General features: G+C 38.7%; 1 protein-coding gene and 1 long non-coding RNA gene across 3 annotated transcripts in view; one reads left to right on the top strand and one right to left on the bottom strand.

Moving 5' to 3' along the window:
- efna3a (ephrin-A3a) overlaps positions 1-16,417 on the bottom strand; it is a 68,229-nt gene that overhangs the window by 14,298 nt on the left and 37,514 nt on the right. The gene's annotated exons all lie outside the window — the stretch shown is intronic.
- LOC130566814 (uncharacterized) overlaps positions 1-16,417 on the top strand; it is a 77,241-nt gene that overhangs the window by 56,556 nt on the left and 4,268 nt on the right. The window contains exon 2 of the long non-coding RNA XR_008964534.1: positions 7,891-8,195. This is a non-coding gene — a long non-coding RNA (uncharacterized LOC130566814). The remainder of the gene's footprint in view (positions 1-7,890; positions 8,196-16,417) is intronic.

Raw genomic sequence — 16,417 nt, 5'->3', positions numbered from 1 at the left:
CTCTATCCTCCATGAATATTTGATCATATCATAAAAATAACCAGCCTTTTAAAATAACCGTTCAAACACCCCTGAGGTAGAGCAGCCAACGAGAAAGCTTGAGTAATTATTTACACTTTGCACACAATTGCATAGACACACACACGGACACACACGGGGTGTGCTGTGATGATGCTCCGGTGTGAGTCGGTTGGATACAGAGGGTGAGACGGGGTAGAACAAACCGTCTGCTGCTGTGCTGTACCATATAAATTAAAAATTTACAACCATTTCCAACTCTCTCGCTCGGTCTCTCCTCACCTCCCTCTTTCTCCCAGCGCTACCGAGAATGTACATCTAACTTATATAACTCCCATTACATCAAACTGCCTCCCAAAGGCATTCTGGGAATAAATGTAGGGTCTGTCTGCTGAAGAGAGGGTGCTGTGCTATCAGGTTCACATCAAATAGAGGACCCATCAGAAGGTCAATGTCTTTCATCAGTTGGAAAGCGAGGAGAGAGGGGAGAGGCCATTTATCTTAATAGCTCCTGTGGTAAGAAATGTCAGGGGTAAAACTGTTCCTCTTAGTCTCCTGCTAAACGGGCAATGGAGCTGTAAATTAGCCAAGGTTTGCAAGCCGGTCACACCAAATTTTCTAGATTAAAGGGTGTATATGTCCACCTTATAACTTGGAAAACTGTAGATAAAAGGTTTTTAAAAGTTCTCATAAAATCAGAGTTAGAGTTTTGTGGATTTTCATCCAAGTTGTGCTAGTACTTCTAAAATTGTACTTGCAGGGTTAAAAGTTCAACTAAGCACATGCACACATTTCAAAATTACAGTCTTAAATGTATTTTTTTTTAATCATTTACTCACCTTCTTTCTGTAATGGTTTTAAGGGAAAAAGCTAATGGTTCATAGTGGTTTTTGAATGGAAACCAATAGAACTTCTGTGATAGTTTCTATTTTCATTGCAACGAAAGACTATTGGCTATTTTTATGCAATGCATTTGTATGGTCGCTTCCTTCACTTCATAGGGTCTTGAAACTTCTTGAACGGCGCTTATTTTTCAACATTGATCGAACAACTGTGTGCATCAATAATCTACAGTAAAACCACTCGAGAGAGTATTTAGATTAAATGCAGGCTATATCTGTACTCATTCGGATTCTCCTTCCCTTACTAGAAGTATATTTTCTTCAGCAAATATCTTATGCTTTGTAAATTTTGATTGCATGTGCATTTCTTTTTGTACTTTTAATAAATTTACTTCTTTTTACTTCCACAACTGCAAACTGTAGCTCATAAATTAAATCAAGAATGACCCTTTCTTACATTCACTGGTCATAAACATACTGCCTGAGGGTTCTCTAATTCTAGTTCTGACAAATGAGAACCTCGGAAACTTAGCATCACAACCTTTGAATATTCATGTGACATTCTGGTATGCTTAAATGTACCATGCTTAGAGATTTTGAGTCCAAGCGAATCCCAGAACACAGCCAAGTGTAGGGAGTGTCTTCATTGTTAAAAGTGAACCCTGTCCTATTATCACAGGCTTCTTCGGACATCTTGGGAAGCTATCCAAAGATACTTTGCTTTACATATCCCAGAGGATTAATTTGTTCGCTCTGCATGCTAACAAAGGACTGGCATAAATAGGTTTCATGCCTAAATTTACCTGTGCGCAAGCAAACATCATGAGGAGAAAAATCCACAAACGCATTAAAAAAGATTCCTCACAGGTCAGAGCCGTGGCTTAGTGGTTATGGCTTCAGTGTAAAAATCCTTGGTGCTCATTCAGAAACACCAGGATCAAATTTATGCCATCACCCAAACACATTTTTTGCCTTTCTACTACTGTTGCTGTCAATACAAAGTGGCAAAGATGCATTCAGTCGCGCATGAATTTGCATCTGACATCCTTTCTGTAAGCACGCCACGGAGAAAATGGAATGAAAATGGAATAAAAGACTACCGGGATGCCTCCGAATCACACTTTCGATGATTAATGTAACATTTCGCTTTCCTGTGTCAGCGGGTGTGAGTGGGCGTCGACAGTGAATCCTTGTCTGGCGCGCTGTCATCCGCCCACACCCGAGGGGGAACCTCAGGGGCTGAAGCGTTACTCGCCAAGAGCATTAGCGTTTGGATTTGCAATGAATCAAGCTACTAAACCATAAACAGACCATAAATTCACAGACTGCCGAAAGTAAAGCGCGCAGCTTGCGTGGGCCGTTCTGCACCAGCAGCTGCTGCAATGCGCAATATGTTTGTTTGCTCGCGGCAAATGACTGCCGCCCCCTGAGCGTATATGTTCACATCAAACAGCAGCCTCGGTGCGCACTGGGCGGTTGGGATACATTTCGGTGACAATTACAGTTTGAGAAAGCATGTGTGTGCGCGACAGTGTGTACAGACATTTATATACAGTACACACCCTAGAACCTGGAAAATGGGTTATTAGCTCAGGAGCCAACAGAGACCACACAGCAATTCGGAGATCGGGTCTTGCTCAAGGGCTAATCGGGTAACTCCGGTAAAGCCTTGCTCGAGACCCTCCAGGAGCATACGAGCGACCTGCTTACGTGAAGAACAGTGAGCCATAGGGTTATAATCACAATTCTAAATAGCTGCCAGGAATCTGAAGAACCGTTTTATACTGAAAGACATAAATCATATTGTTAGTATATGTCCAGTCAGAGTCGTGGTGGGTTTGGTGTATCCGTCATCATTTCAGCCTTACGTCTTTCCAAACCCGTAAGATTTTTCAGAGCGACTAGAGGCTGTATTTACACAAAGGTTTCACATTTTGAGTTCCAAAAAGTAATGCAGGTTTGGAATGACGTAACGGTGACTAAAGAATGACAGAATTTTCGTTTCTGTGTGAACTATTGCTTTAAGCAATGCAGGTGTGTTTTATGGAGGTGTGAATGACTTTCGTTGCACAGGAGGAAATGATAATATGCAAAGAAATGAAAAAGAAGAATGACACACGGGCGAACCCACACAAACTGCGCCACAGCTGTTTCTTTGCCCGTTTTCACTTTCGCACCACAAACCAGACAACAATCCTCAAAGCTGGTGTGCTACACACAAACACACACACACAATGTGTGAAAGCACCGTTAGCTCTTCTAATCAGTGTTAATTACTCTACGTACTGACAGTCCCACCTGTCAAACAATAGCTGTGATCCAAAACCTAATGAGCTGCCTATCTAGACAGCATCATGGGTCCTTCTAATGAGACCCTGTTGAACAAACAGCTTGGGCCTGGTCTAATATGGTCTTCAGCTTTGGCAGGTTGGGTTCCATTTTAGAGGAGTTTTGGGCAAATGTCAAGCTGGTTAGGCCTTACCAACAACATACCAGCTTGACCAGGCTGAAAGACCAGCACGGCACATATATATATATTTACGTTTATGAATTTAGCTGAGATATCCAAAGGAAACATATGAAAGTAGAGAAAGAAATCCCAGAATGCACTGCATAAAAAAAATTAATCATAATTATATTGAATGGGGGTAATAAAACCGCTCTAAAAGAATCAAATAAAAGTGTTTAATGTACCCTGATTTTTGTCACTAAATAAAAAGCTACAGATTGCAGCTTCAATAATAGTTCCAATAATAGTATGTTATGCTTACGTAAACTGTCCGTTCACACTTACACAGACTGCTGAATCCCTTAAGAGGTTTCATTTCAGTTAGTACAGCATGCAGTCTTATAAGGTTGCTGCCTGTAGCCAGTAAACAAGCTTACAAGGTTTGGAACAGAGCTAATGAGACCAAGCCAAAGAAATAATAATGCTGTGAGGTGCGTGTGCACATGGCTCTGGCCACACTGATATACACATAGTTGTTTGTGCCCACCCCGGGAAGTTTTTTTCTGCGTGTTTGTATATTTCAGCATACTGGCATGCTGGTTAACCTTTCCCTTTTTGTGTGTGTGCACGATCTGCGTGAGCCGCAGAATGTGAAATAGTCATCTAAAAATACCCAGACTGCCCAGCGTGCACGGAGGCTACTGCGGTTTGATGTGCCTAATCTCCCTTTTCTAACTCTGCTATACTGTTTCTCAAAGAGCGAGCTGGAAAGAGAGAGCAAGGAAGAGGCGCTGACCTGGCCTAACACAACCATCCCTCATTACACTAGGGAATACGGGACCGACAGGGTGAGAGAGAGAGAGACAGACAGCTAAAGGATGAGAAAGAGATACAGGGAAGCCTGTGGTCCACAGGAACCGGGCAGAGATACAGGCGGAGGAGATAAGCGCAGAGACGGAGGGAAATTCAGTTGTATGTAAAGAAACAGCGTGTCTCCGGATATGGACAAGAAAGAAGAGAGAAAAACTGAGAAGTAAGAGATGGTCAAGAATAGTAAATACATGTAAACTATGAAATAACACAAATGGTACTGTGGGAATTAAACATTCCAAAGAAAATTGAAACTTGCCATAGCGTTTATAAGTACTTGCATTATTGGGAAATTTATGGAAGTAGAAAAAAGAAACACATTACTCTGTAAAAACACATAGCAAATAAAGAAACTGAGAATGGTTTAGCAGTGACAAGAAAAGACATTTATGTGAGAACAGAAAACACACAAAAGAATGAGAGTGCGAGCGAGAAGGAGAATGTTAATAATAAACGTGCACGCTGTTTAATGGTCATGACCTTCAGAGAGATAAGAGTCTGAGAGATTTTACCAGCATGGAGAGATCTTTACTGCTGGTGTAAAGAGTGATTAGTATTGCGAGGAGAGAGCGAGGAAGAAGAAAGCAGACGGTATGGGAGAAGAAGTGAGAGGGATGAACTGGACCTGCTCCTGTAGAGTCTAAAGGAGACTTTCTGAGCACTGATGCATGCAGAGTCACCCCCTGTTTGAGGTCACGTGTCTTACGTTAGATAACACCCATCTATTTTAATGCATGTGCGAGCGAGCGAGCGAGAGAGAGAGAGAGAGAGAGAGAGAGAGAGAGAGAACTCAGAGTAAATTGAAACATTAAAGCTGAACCGTGTTGAAATGTAATACACTAAATGCTGTGCTGGACAGCATGTAATTTCTCACCAGTGCTACGCTTGCTTCTGACTTACAGACTTAGAGAAATAAAAAATGTGTCGCCATTAATTCACCCTTACGTCATTCAAAACCTCTTTCTTCAAAAGAAGATAGTGTAATAATTGTCATAGGGTTTTTATGGCCAGACAATAGAAGTCAATGGGGGTCAATGTTGTTCGTTACCAACATTCTTCAAAATATCTTCTTTTGTGTTCTGCAAAAGAAAGAAAGTCATACAGGTCTGGAATGACCTGAGGGTGAGTAGATGACGGAATTTTTATTTCGGGGTGAACTATCCCTTTAATTTGTTTGGCCATTTATCTGCTCAGTTTTTACTTCAGCACCTGGCACCAGGGTCGGAAATTCACACACCCAAATAGTAACAGAAATTGGCGTTTAAATAAAATGTTACCATTAAAGGTTACTGGCTAGTTGGAATGACGAAAAAATGGTTTAAATCCTTTCTTAAATGCAATCAATGGGGCCAATTCTCATTAAAAGACATAAATGGCCAAATAAATTGAAGTTACATGGGGTGTCAATTGCAATGGAACACACAGTCAGTTACAGACCAATGGTGGAACCAAACAAAGCTATAAAAAAGGTGATGTGGATGTAGAGACCCAATTATCCCCCATATCCACTGAGGAGAACTCAAATTAAACCAAAAAACAATATATTCATGTTATTTTGTTTCTATGCACTATATCTATTATATTCATGTACTGTTTTGTTACTAAACAAACTGCAAATAGTGTATGTTAGTTTTTTACAATGCAGTGCAAACAGCATCTGTCATGATTCATACTTTGTGTAAATAACATTACTAAGACAACTTCTGCGACTCTCATGGCATGTTCATGTTTCATATAATCAGATATGGCAATATTTAGATGGTCAGCAGTTGCGAGTACAGAACATGCTATACTGATCTTATTCTTGGCCTAGATTTACACTTCCACAAGACAGACAGACGACTAAACCAAGGACTTAATCCACGCCTGTTTGAATGTTCCAGGTGCTCAGAGACACTACTGGAATGGTTTGCTCATTTAGATGAGGGAAGCAATGGCTTAACGTCTAGGGTTATTTACAACGAGCTGTATGAATAGATGCAGCTGCCCGGGAGAATAGACAGTTTGTGCCAGAGGACGGGCTAACGGCCGGTTTTTAAGCAACTTTGTGCAGTTTGCGACTACGAGGACAACACACTGACAAAAAGGGCAAATGTGCAAGATATCACTCCCATCATTTGTCGTCATGCTAGACAAATATAAATGAATAGCACATTTCGTATGTGAGCTGAAAATATTGAAAACACAAAAATGTGCTTTCTTCATGCTCCAAATTACTATAATAAACATCACAGAGGGTGTATGTTTGTTATTGTCTTTCATCAATGGTGAATGGCTTTTTAATACAATGCTTTTTTCTTCCCGTTCGCCTTATTACGGCTTATTACCTCTCCAGAAAAACAGCCGTCATGTAATTTATTAAGGTGAGCGCCCCTTTTCTGAAACAAATTGAGAGTAATGTAAACCAGTGCTTTATTTAATTGCTTTGTGCTGGGCTGCGGCATCTGTATTTAAGCTCCATCGACTGCGAGAAAATTACATTTCTATATTATCATTATATTTACACTTAAGAGACTCTTTTGCTCTGTTCAAAACACAGAGAACTGTCCATGGAGGCAGCACAGGTACACGTGTAAAAAGAAGGCAAATTTATCAAAATGGCCAAATTTGGGGATAACACTGCATGCAGGAGAAAATAATGAAAAGACTTAATCTATTAAATTCATTAAAGCTGCGATTTGTAACGTCTGTCTCTTTATAGCCATCTGTTTAAAACATAACATTGTACTTTACATGGGTTGCGAAATGACATCAAACTGACATTGCAGATATTTGTTCATCTTCAACAAAAACGTTACAGATTGCAGCTTTCTAAACTGAAATTATTAATAGAAAGATTGTTTAGGATCAATTAAAGGTGCTGTGTGTATTTTATTGGTGGATCTATTGACAGAAATGCAATGTATTCAGAGGTGTATAAAGACCTTACATAATGAAGAGTTATGTTTTTATTACCTCAGAATGAGCTATTTCTATAAATTCGTAATGTTGTTTCTACAGTAGCCCTAAATGGACAAACCACTCGACAGAGCATGTTTCATAAATACATCTCCTTCGGCAAACAAGCGAAAACGTGACGACATCTTAGTTCTGTGTCAGCCACCATAGTGCTTCAAAAGGGAAGGGGGGAGTGAGCCGTTGGTTGCAATTCGCAACCTCACCACTAGATCCCACTAAATTTCATACAATAGACCTTTAAAAAAGGACTATTTTACACAATCTGTGTATGTGCCAAGTATGTTTGTGCTGACTAAAGCAGTGGTTCTCAAACTTTTTCGTTGTAAGGCCCCCATTGCGTTAAGTGCATCGCTTTGCGGCCCCCCATATAAAGAAGTATAATCTTAAACTTAGAATTTTAATTAAACCAAAAAAATTCAGTTATACAATGCTGGAACCTCAATTCTTTTGGTTGGTGGTGTCATTTTTCTGATGTTTGATTGCATAAAATCTATGATAAATTTCTATATTTCATAAAATGCCACAAAATCTGTGACCCCCTGGATCCATCTTGGGGCCCCCAGTTTGAGAACCACTGGACTAGAGTATCACAGTTAGTGATTACGTCTGACCTAGATGCAAGTAGCTTAGTTTAAGAGCAGAGCTTCTATGTGACTTTCTCTAGGTAAAAAAACGCACCCCTTTCCTGCTACCACAGACACGGGTCATCGCTTGCACAGTCACACTGACAGACACCTGTCATCTTCCCTTCAGGATCCTCATAGCGCACGAGTGTGAAAGAATGACAGGAATACGGCACGAAGAAAGATGAAGAGAAGCGTCCACGAGCATCTGGAGGAAGGCAGATACGGGCGGAGAGATTTCAGGCCTCGGTAAGGTCATCTTCACACCCTCTTGTTTTCTTCATCCTTCCTCTCTGTGCCTGTAACCTTCACCAGGAGGCCACAGCGGACATGATGAATGGAATCAGAGCCGGAGAGAGGACAAAGATGAGGGCGGGAGAGGCAGATGAAAAATGACAAACTCTGAAGAGGAAAACAGCGAGAGAGACAGAGCAGGTAAACTTGAACAACAGGCGAAAGAGAGAGAGAGAGAGAGAGAGAGGGAGCAGATGCAACTGGAAAGGAGAGGAGAGAGTGCAGGGTGTAATGAGATGAGAAGATGAGGGTGAGAGGGCAGAAACGAAAGATTGAGGGTGAAAGAGAAGGTACATAGAAAGAGAGTGAAGGTGACTGAGACGTGAAGGGTGAACCTCCACGAAGCTGGTTGATGGGTGATGATGACCCCCGCAAGATAATAACAGCTCACACACACAGCGTGCCCTCTGTATGTCTGGTGTCCTCACGTCGAGAGAACGATTTTAGTTTTAAAGTTACAGTTCGCCAGACAATGGAAATTCTGCAGGACACAAAAGGAGACGTTACAGTGAAAGCAAATGGGGATGGATGCTTTCTAGCGCTAAAAAAGACACAAAAAGCACCATAAAAGTAGTCTGCGTAGTTTTCTGAAGCCATATGACAGCTTTGTGTGAGAAGACCAAAACTGTCATTTGTTTACTCTCAGGTTACATTCAGATACAGCCAGGCCAGGTTTGACGTCATGTGTGTCTCATATAAAACTTGTATTTCAAAAAATAAATATCTTAAAATGGTTGTCAATGGTGCCCAGAACTGTTTGTTTTACTAAATTCTTCAAAATATTTTATTTTACGTTCAGCAGTACAAAAAAATAATACAACAATTATTTCTACCATGGAAGACAATGGTGCCCCAGAAATCTCAGTTGCTAATATTCTTAAATATCTTTCTTTGTGTTCAACAGGACGAAGAAATTTATACAGGTCTGGAACAAGTTGAGGATGACAGAATTTTCATTTTTGAAAATGAATTATCCCTTTAAGGCAAAGCTTTTTTTCTTTACCCCTCACTAATCTCATGTACCAACCAAGGGCACATATTAAAATGCTGTTGTATTTGCCAGCTTTACTTCATTATGAAAACTTTTATGCATAAACTCTTTGCAGCGAAGTCAACTTTAATCACGATTTCACACATTTAACTTCGCTTCTAATTGATGGGACTCTTACAATTAGACACAAACTACACCGCAAAGCAGCAAACTGCACACTCCAGGCACAAAAAATCGTGCGGTTGCCAAATTCACTCCCCCCACAATCCAGAAAACTGCACGGCCAAATAATTCTGAAAATCAGAGTCTCGTGCCTTCTTTCTTCTACACCCCCCAGCCGCTCCGCAGCCCTGCACAGACGAGTGGAGTGACAGCCAGAGACGGCAGGGCCTCTTCCCCAGAGAGCGGGAACGCATTCATCCGTACTGATCTTAAAACAACAGCCCACTCCTCCTCTCTCTCCTTTTCACCCCTCACTCTCTTCTTCTTTCCCTTGACAACGTACCCTCTCTCTCTTACATGATTGGCTCGCCCTCCACGCATTCCCTTTTCCTCTCACCAGCCTGTGGATCGGCCACATCTTTCACCTCTGTTCCGCTCGTCGGTTCGTTTCCTCTTTTCATCGTGCTGACGCCTCTTCCGTGCCATTTCCTCCCTCCTACAGCTTATTCATGCTTCTGCTCTGCTTTTCTGTCCTCTCACCTGTTACCTTCACTTTTTGGTCGGTGCGAAAACCGTGTTATTGCATTTAATTTATTCTATTCATACAATTCAGGTCATATTTCAGCTCAAAACCAGAAGAAAAATGATCCATTTTTGAATTAAATTGAATTTCGCTAAATGAGGGCCTCGGCCACACTTCGTTTTTTTAAAAGCCTTTTGTGCTGATTTGTTTACAGTTTCACTGTAATGAATTTCTATAATTAATCTTTTACTGTAATGAGAGCCTTCATGGAGAAAATGAAATCAACTCAAAAGAAAAACATTCTGACATGTTAAGCTAATGAGAATTACAGTGGAAAATGTGTCACGTGTCTGTCTAATGAGTCTAAAAAAAGGCTTACTGTAATTATTTTCATGCAAAATATTCCAATATGATCTTATAAATAATATTATAAATCATTTGATTTTGAGGTAAAATTTGACCATGTTGTCGAGATTCATCCTTAGATGTTCCAAGAAAACAGTGCAGGTCTTCACAGTACCTCATTGAAATAAACTGTACTTCAGTGAAATGCCCCATCAAAAAAATGTAAACTTTTTTTGTTCCTTATAAAAATTTTTGTTGTTGTTGCCTTAAAATGAGAAATTTAAATTTTGAAAAAATAGTTTTAAGGCAGTATTCACTGGGCAAATCCTGTTGAAATGCCTAACGTTGCTTTATTTGCTTATTTACTGTATTACTAAATAAAAAAATATAAAACTGATAATCGACATATGCCAAGTGCCAGATGCGAGAAAAACACTGACTTTGGAGAGCGTTATTTTGAACCTTAAATGTATCATCAATACGTTGTTTACAACTTAAATAAACAGCTTGAGCATCTACGAGTAAGATGGTATGAGGCATACGTGTTAAAATGAAATTTTAGGCTTGCTTGAAAGCCGGTAAAAACACCTTTTAAGAAAACCTGCATATTATTAAAAAGCTCTGCTTAGAATTCTTCTTCCTACCATAAATTTAGACCCTTTCTGTCGGAAACAATACATGTGGGACATGTTCAAAAACTTGCCTATTTTTAGCTGCCGAAACAGTACTACAGTATAAACTGAAAGTGAGGCCTTCAACTGCTTTGAAGTTCATAGCCAGAAATAACCAGAAAAGCTTATTAACTGACAGTTTAGAATTTAAAATCATCTAAGCGAACTATTAAGGAATATGGCTTTTGTTAGTTAAATGAATTCTACAAAACAAGGATTGCTATAAAATGATTGCAGGGCGGCACGATTAATTGTGAAAAGATTGCGATCTCGATTCAAACACCCACACGATCTCATTAATGAAAATCAACGATTCTCATGTGTCTATTAACTTACACCTCCGATTAAAATCATAACGCTTCAATCTGTGTTGGTGCTGCAGCCGAAGCAGAGAAAGCATTATCATCCTTAGGTATGAAACGACGTCGCAAAGTCTTTTCAACCGCACACTATCATTATTTCTGCGTCAAATGATCACCGTACTGGGATTTAAGCAGAGAGTTGCCAACTCGCACGCATGAGACACGTGCGTTCACAAGCTCTCAGTCTGCCCAAATTAATCTCACACCAAATAACAAACCAACATAAAGTAAATACAGCCTAGTAACAAAACTGCTCTTATGATTGTCTTTCAGGATTGCGTTACATTGTTCTGATTATGCTTCACATCTTAACATGTTTGAAACAAAACTCTAACGACTGCAGTTTGTAGTGCGGACAAATCCGAGTGCGCGCTTATACAGGGGTTAAAGCAAAAAAAACCTTTCTTTTTGTGGGGTTGCAAGAGTAGACACATACGCAGGGTTATTTGTCAAACAAAAAAGAACATTATTTGAAAATTATTTCCCTTGAAACTAACTAGTAACATGCCGTTTTTGAGCATCTCAGACAGACGTTTCTTAAACTTTGATGGTATGCCATGTGTGTATGGACCACAGAATGACTCGAAAGAAGTGGGGGCATAATTATAACCCACAAAACCATAGTTTTATGCAATTATGGTATGTAAAAACATAGCTTAACATAACAAATTCAACCAAATTCATCATAATAAAAATCCTACTTTTTAAAAAGAAAACTAATAAGACTCACATTTTTAGGCCTATCGAGGGTGGCATTTTGAGAGAAAAATAAATTGACCAGATCTATGATTCATTTTGTACTCTACTAAACTATTTTGTGCTCTAGTACTAATTTAATCATTAGTTTCATAGGTATTAATGGTGATGATATGACACAAGTCACATCCACAACACATAGTAATGAGATCACACTTGGTCAAAGCAGGTTAGCATAAATGAGCCCTCAAAAAAGCAAAAGTGATCATTGATTACTTTCCATTTTTAAACTCCTACTGGCAAATTTTGCACTACAAACTGTGAAACGAAAACAATATCAATTCCTATTAAAGCTACAAAGGTTACGGAGTCAGCAGTGAGTGGTTCTCTTTTCATTTGTTTGAGTCATATCAACCCTATAGAATAGCAGGAGGCTGCTGTCACTAATGTACTGATATCCATTTTCTTTCTCAACTTTTTACTCTCACTTCAGACAAAAACGACCATGTTTATGACTTAACTCTGTGAGATAGGTGCAATAAGCTGTGACAAAGTTTGAAAATGATTTAGACGCTTTAGAAGTCGATCCTTGATATCTCAATTGCAGTTAGAGCGCGTGTGTGTGACGTAGGGCTGCAGCTATCGATTATTTTAGTAATCGAGTGTTCTACTGATTTTTCCATCGATTAATCGGGTATTCGGATAAGAAGTACTTTTTCATTATTAGAGAGCAATACATACAAGAGGATATAAGACAGGTCTCTTAAAATGAGCAACTAATTTGTTTCCTTTTTAGGAAAATTAACATATTTATTGCTGAAATTGCATACATTAATATCTGAGAAAACTAAACCCAATTAGTACATTCTATTGACATATTACATTCAAAATGCTAATACAAATGTATAAATAAGAAACATTAATAAAAATAGAAGGAATAATTTCAAAGGTAAACAACTAACTTCAGCTTATGCATGATGCATTTAGTTTATCTAAATTAGTTTTAGTTTCTTTTTTTTACTATTAAATAGTAATATACTGTATTTGTCCACATAAAAATACAGAGTTAACCGGACTTTTATTTTGGCAGGTCGTCGGAAGACGCTTATTTTTTAGGATGTCTGTTTCTTCACTCAAACAATAAAATGTTCGTGAAATAAACTCTCAGATCAACTCTGGAGATGAAGTTCATGTGTTCATGTCCTCATAAAGCGCATAACGCATGTAGCACGTTAAACTGTGCGGTTCATTCACTCAGACACGCAGAACAGCCAGATGACGTGTAAATAACAGGATTCGGCATCAACTAGTCCGAATCTAGTTTTATGGACTCAATGCAGCCGGAAAACAAGTTTCACTCGCAAAATAGACTAAAACAGTAAAATAGCAGTTCACCATTTCAATAAGCTATCAGTTATTTATCAGCATGAGAAATACGTGTGAGCGTGTGAACAGACTAAAATGCGTGTGTCTCACGGTGAATGCGTGAGACTTGAGAGCCCTGTAACATGAATAGAGTTTAGCGGGCTGTGCGTTAGTAATAACGGTCCGTGGGGAAACGCAGCGCTCCGTGTGTACTGTAGTTAAATGGATTAAATGAAGCTTCGAGGCAACAAAAATTGCCTCGATGAATTTTTGTATTCGAATTACTCGAGTTACTCAAGGAATCGTTTCAGCCCTAGTGTGAAGCGCAGAAGCGGAGGTCTGATTAGATGATTTGCCGAAACAACACAAAGTTATCGATCTTTATGTCACAGTCTCCAATTTGTGTATGTCATATTTGTCATGATGGACTTAAAAGCTGCCCCCCGCTTAGGCTTTATAAGCTTACTCGCCATCCAGCCAACTGTTCGCTTGCTAACGTACTCTCCAACGTGACGTCTCCACTCCGGCAACCAAGACCCGCCCCATTTTAATTCTGATTGGCTAGTAATGTTTGTTTGGTTGAGAGTCATAGCTGTGTTCCTCTCATACCATTGGTAGGCGAACTTATGAACTAGAACTGATATCAATAAGCTTTTTAAATGTAATCTTTTTTTTAAACGAAATATTTTTTTCCGCAGTCAAACGCAAGCCGGAGATCCGGCACAGTGCCGGAAAACCTTAAGCCCTGTTTATATCTGTCATTATGGTAAAAACACGTAATGAGAGTGTGTGGCGCTATCACTGTATTAACGCTAATAGAGAAGCTGCACTAAAAGAGCTTTTCATAAAGTTGCACAGCATTTCATGTTTTCAGGTTATTTTAAACTGTTTACAGGTGATAATACTGTGTTGTTATGTTTATCAGTTGTGTCTTTCTTTAAAGACCTCTTCAAGCAGTCTGTAGATGTCAGGCAAATTGATAAATTGCAAGTAGTAATATAATATACAGTACAAGTAACTTAAATGCATTAATACTTTTTAGGAAGTTAAACTTTTACATTTAAAGTAAAACTTAAAAAAATAACCACTTTAGTTTACCTACACTCAAAAAAATGAACTGTCGCTGCTGTTAGTTTTACTTAACCCATCCTTGTTCACAGTACATAAAGAATGCAAGTAATTGAATTAACGTAAATTAACTATGTTATTTATAATTTAGATCTGTCAGCTTTACTTAACAAGTGTTTGACTGGTCAACTTAACATTGTTGAGTAGAATGCAAAATTGTTGAGTTTACTTAATATAAACAAGTTAATTCAACATGACTGGTTGAGGGGGATTTTCAGTTCCCAGCATGCTTTGCCTAAGACTGCATTTAGGCAGTAAATTTCAAAATTTAATGTTATTTTAAGACTATGAAAATACTTGTTTGTGCTTAATGTTCATTTATCTTTAAGGTTTAAAAGAGTTTGTTGCATTTTTTAGTCTTAGGGTTACCATTGTTTAGAAGAGTGGTACATATGCTTAGGCTGTGAGAGGTTAAAGTGCACCCATGATGTCTATTGCATCATTCAATGAGCTTTAACTGTGCTAATGCCAGTACTGAGATGCCTCTCATCTGATTTGCTCATTGTGTTTTGACTTAAACAACAAAAAGTACCATTGAGAAGGATAAATATTGAGTACAAATAACTTAAAATTACTGGTACAATCGGAATGGTTTGGATTTACTCAAAAAAGTTTTGTCAACATTACTTAAATTTGATTTGTTCATACAACTAGTGTTATTTGTTCAAATTACTTAATATTGTTGCGTGGAACCACTTGACGCAGCTTTTTTAAGTAAATTCAACAAATCAATTTTTTGAGTGTATGGTATTTGTTGTAAAATGTTCTCACTATAGTTACTGTAGGTTAACCATGAAATATGTAATAACATGAAGCAAAGTCCTAAATATTAAATACTCAAATAAACTATTTTGTTGTCAGAACCTCTAGTAAATGATGTATTACTTTTAGTCGTCATTCAGAATCGTAAAAGAATCGCAATCTCTATTTGAAACAAAAGAATCGTGATTCTCAATTGATTCAGAATCATGTAGCTCTAAATGATTGCTAATTAAAACAAAATGTGTACCTGCCTGTGAAAGTCCAGCTAAAGTCAGTTTTGTGATGTATTGTTTTCTACATACTGTATAATCATCATGTAAAGAACATCCTGTGAAATTACATCCTTGATATCTTTAATACTGACGGAGTAAGGCCATGTCAAATATTGAAATTATAGTCAAATTAAACTACGAGTTGAATAATTCAATATATTAAGACATACAGAATGGAGAAATTAAAATGTAGCGCATAACAAGAATGACCCCATATACTACAGATGCCTACAAAAAGCAATCAAAAGATAAAGAGATTGAGCCGATGGAAACGCTGTGAGAAAATTCACATGAGCAACCCTGTGGTTTGAAGCTTTTTTTAAACAGGTGCACAAATTAAACAACTGTGAGATTCTCCGTCCATCTTGAACGTGAGAAGATGGGGATGATACAGACAAGACTGATATATATATGGATTATAGGACCTCTGGTGATGCACATATTGCAAAGAATGTACCAAATAATTTCCAGCACGAAATAATTGTTAGACTAGTAATGTGTTAGTTAGTAGATTAAATAATTAAACTATTTAATATGCAAGGACATTTGTAAAATTGTCTTTTGTTTTTCAGCTCCTAGTAGCTCATTTTTTTCCTCTTTTGGTTTCTTTTAGTCTGATTTTCCTTTGAATCAAACTCAATCAGCATCCTGCCTGCTCCGGGCTGGCTGTTTCTACAGCACGCAGGTGTGATAGACCCCCTGCTCGCCGGCCTGACCTTCTCCACAGTCTCCCGCCCTCCTTAGTGCCCAATAAAGATGCTTTTTCTCGACCTCCACTCTCATGCTTTCAGGTCGCAAACATTCTGCCTCAGACTGGGCCCCCAAATTGATTTTGTGGTGCATTGTTCGCACTACCCCACCCGTACCATAAAAACGCATGAAAAGATGGTTCCAGCTGGGGTAAAAACTCAATCGTCAGAACCGAGAAGAATACAGCATGCAGGTGTCGCTTTTGTTCATCACAACATAGACAAAACGCGGGTAATTTCACTTGATTGGGCTTCTCCATCTCAACTTGTACAGCCGTTTTTCTTTGTGATGCCCTGCAAATCCTAAATCCTCTCCCCAATCTTTTCCCATTTTCCC

Source organism: Triplophysa rosa, linkage group LG16, assembly GCF_024868665.1.
Source record: "Triplophysa rosa linkage group LG16, Trosa_1v2, whole genome shotgun sequence".
NCBI classification, from domain to species: domain Eukaryota; kingdom Metazoa; phylum Chordata; class Actinopteri; order Cypriniformes; family Nemacheilidae; genus Triplophysa; species Triplophysa rosa.
Note: the sequence above shows the minus strand (reverse complement) of the source record. Positions and strands in the feature narration are given on the sequence as shown.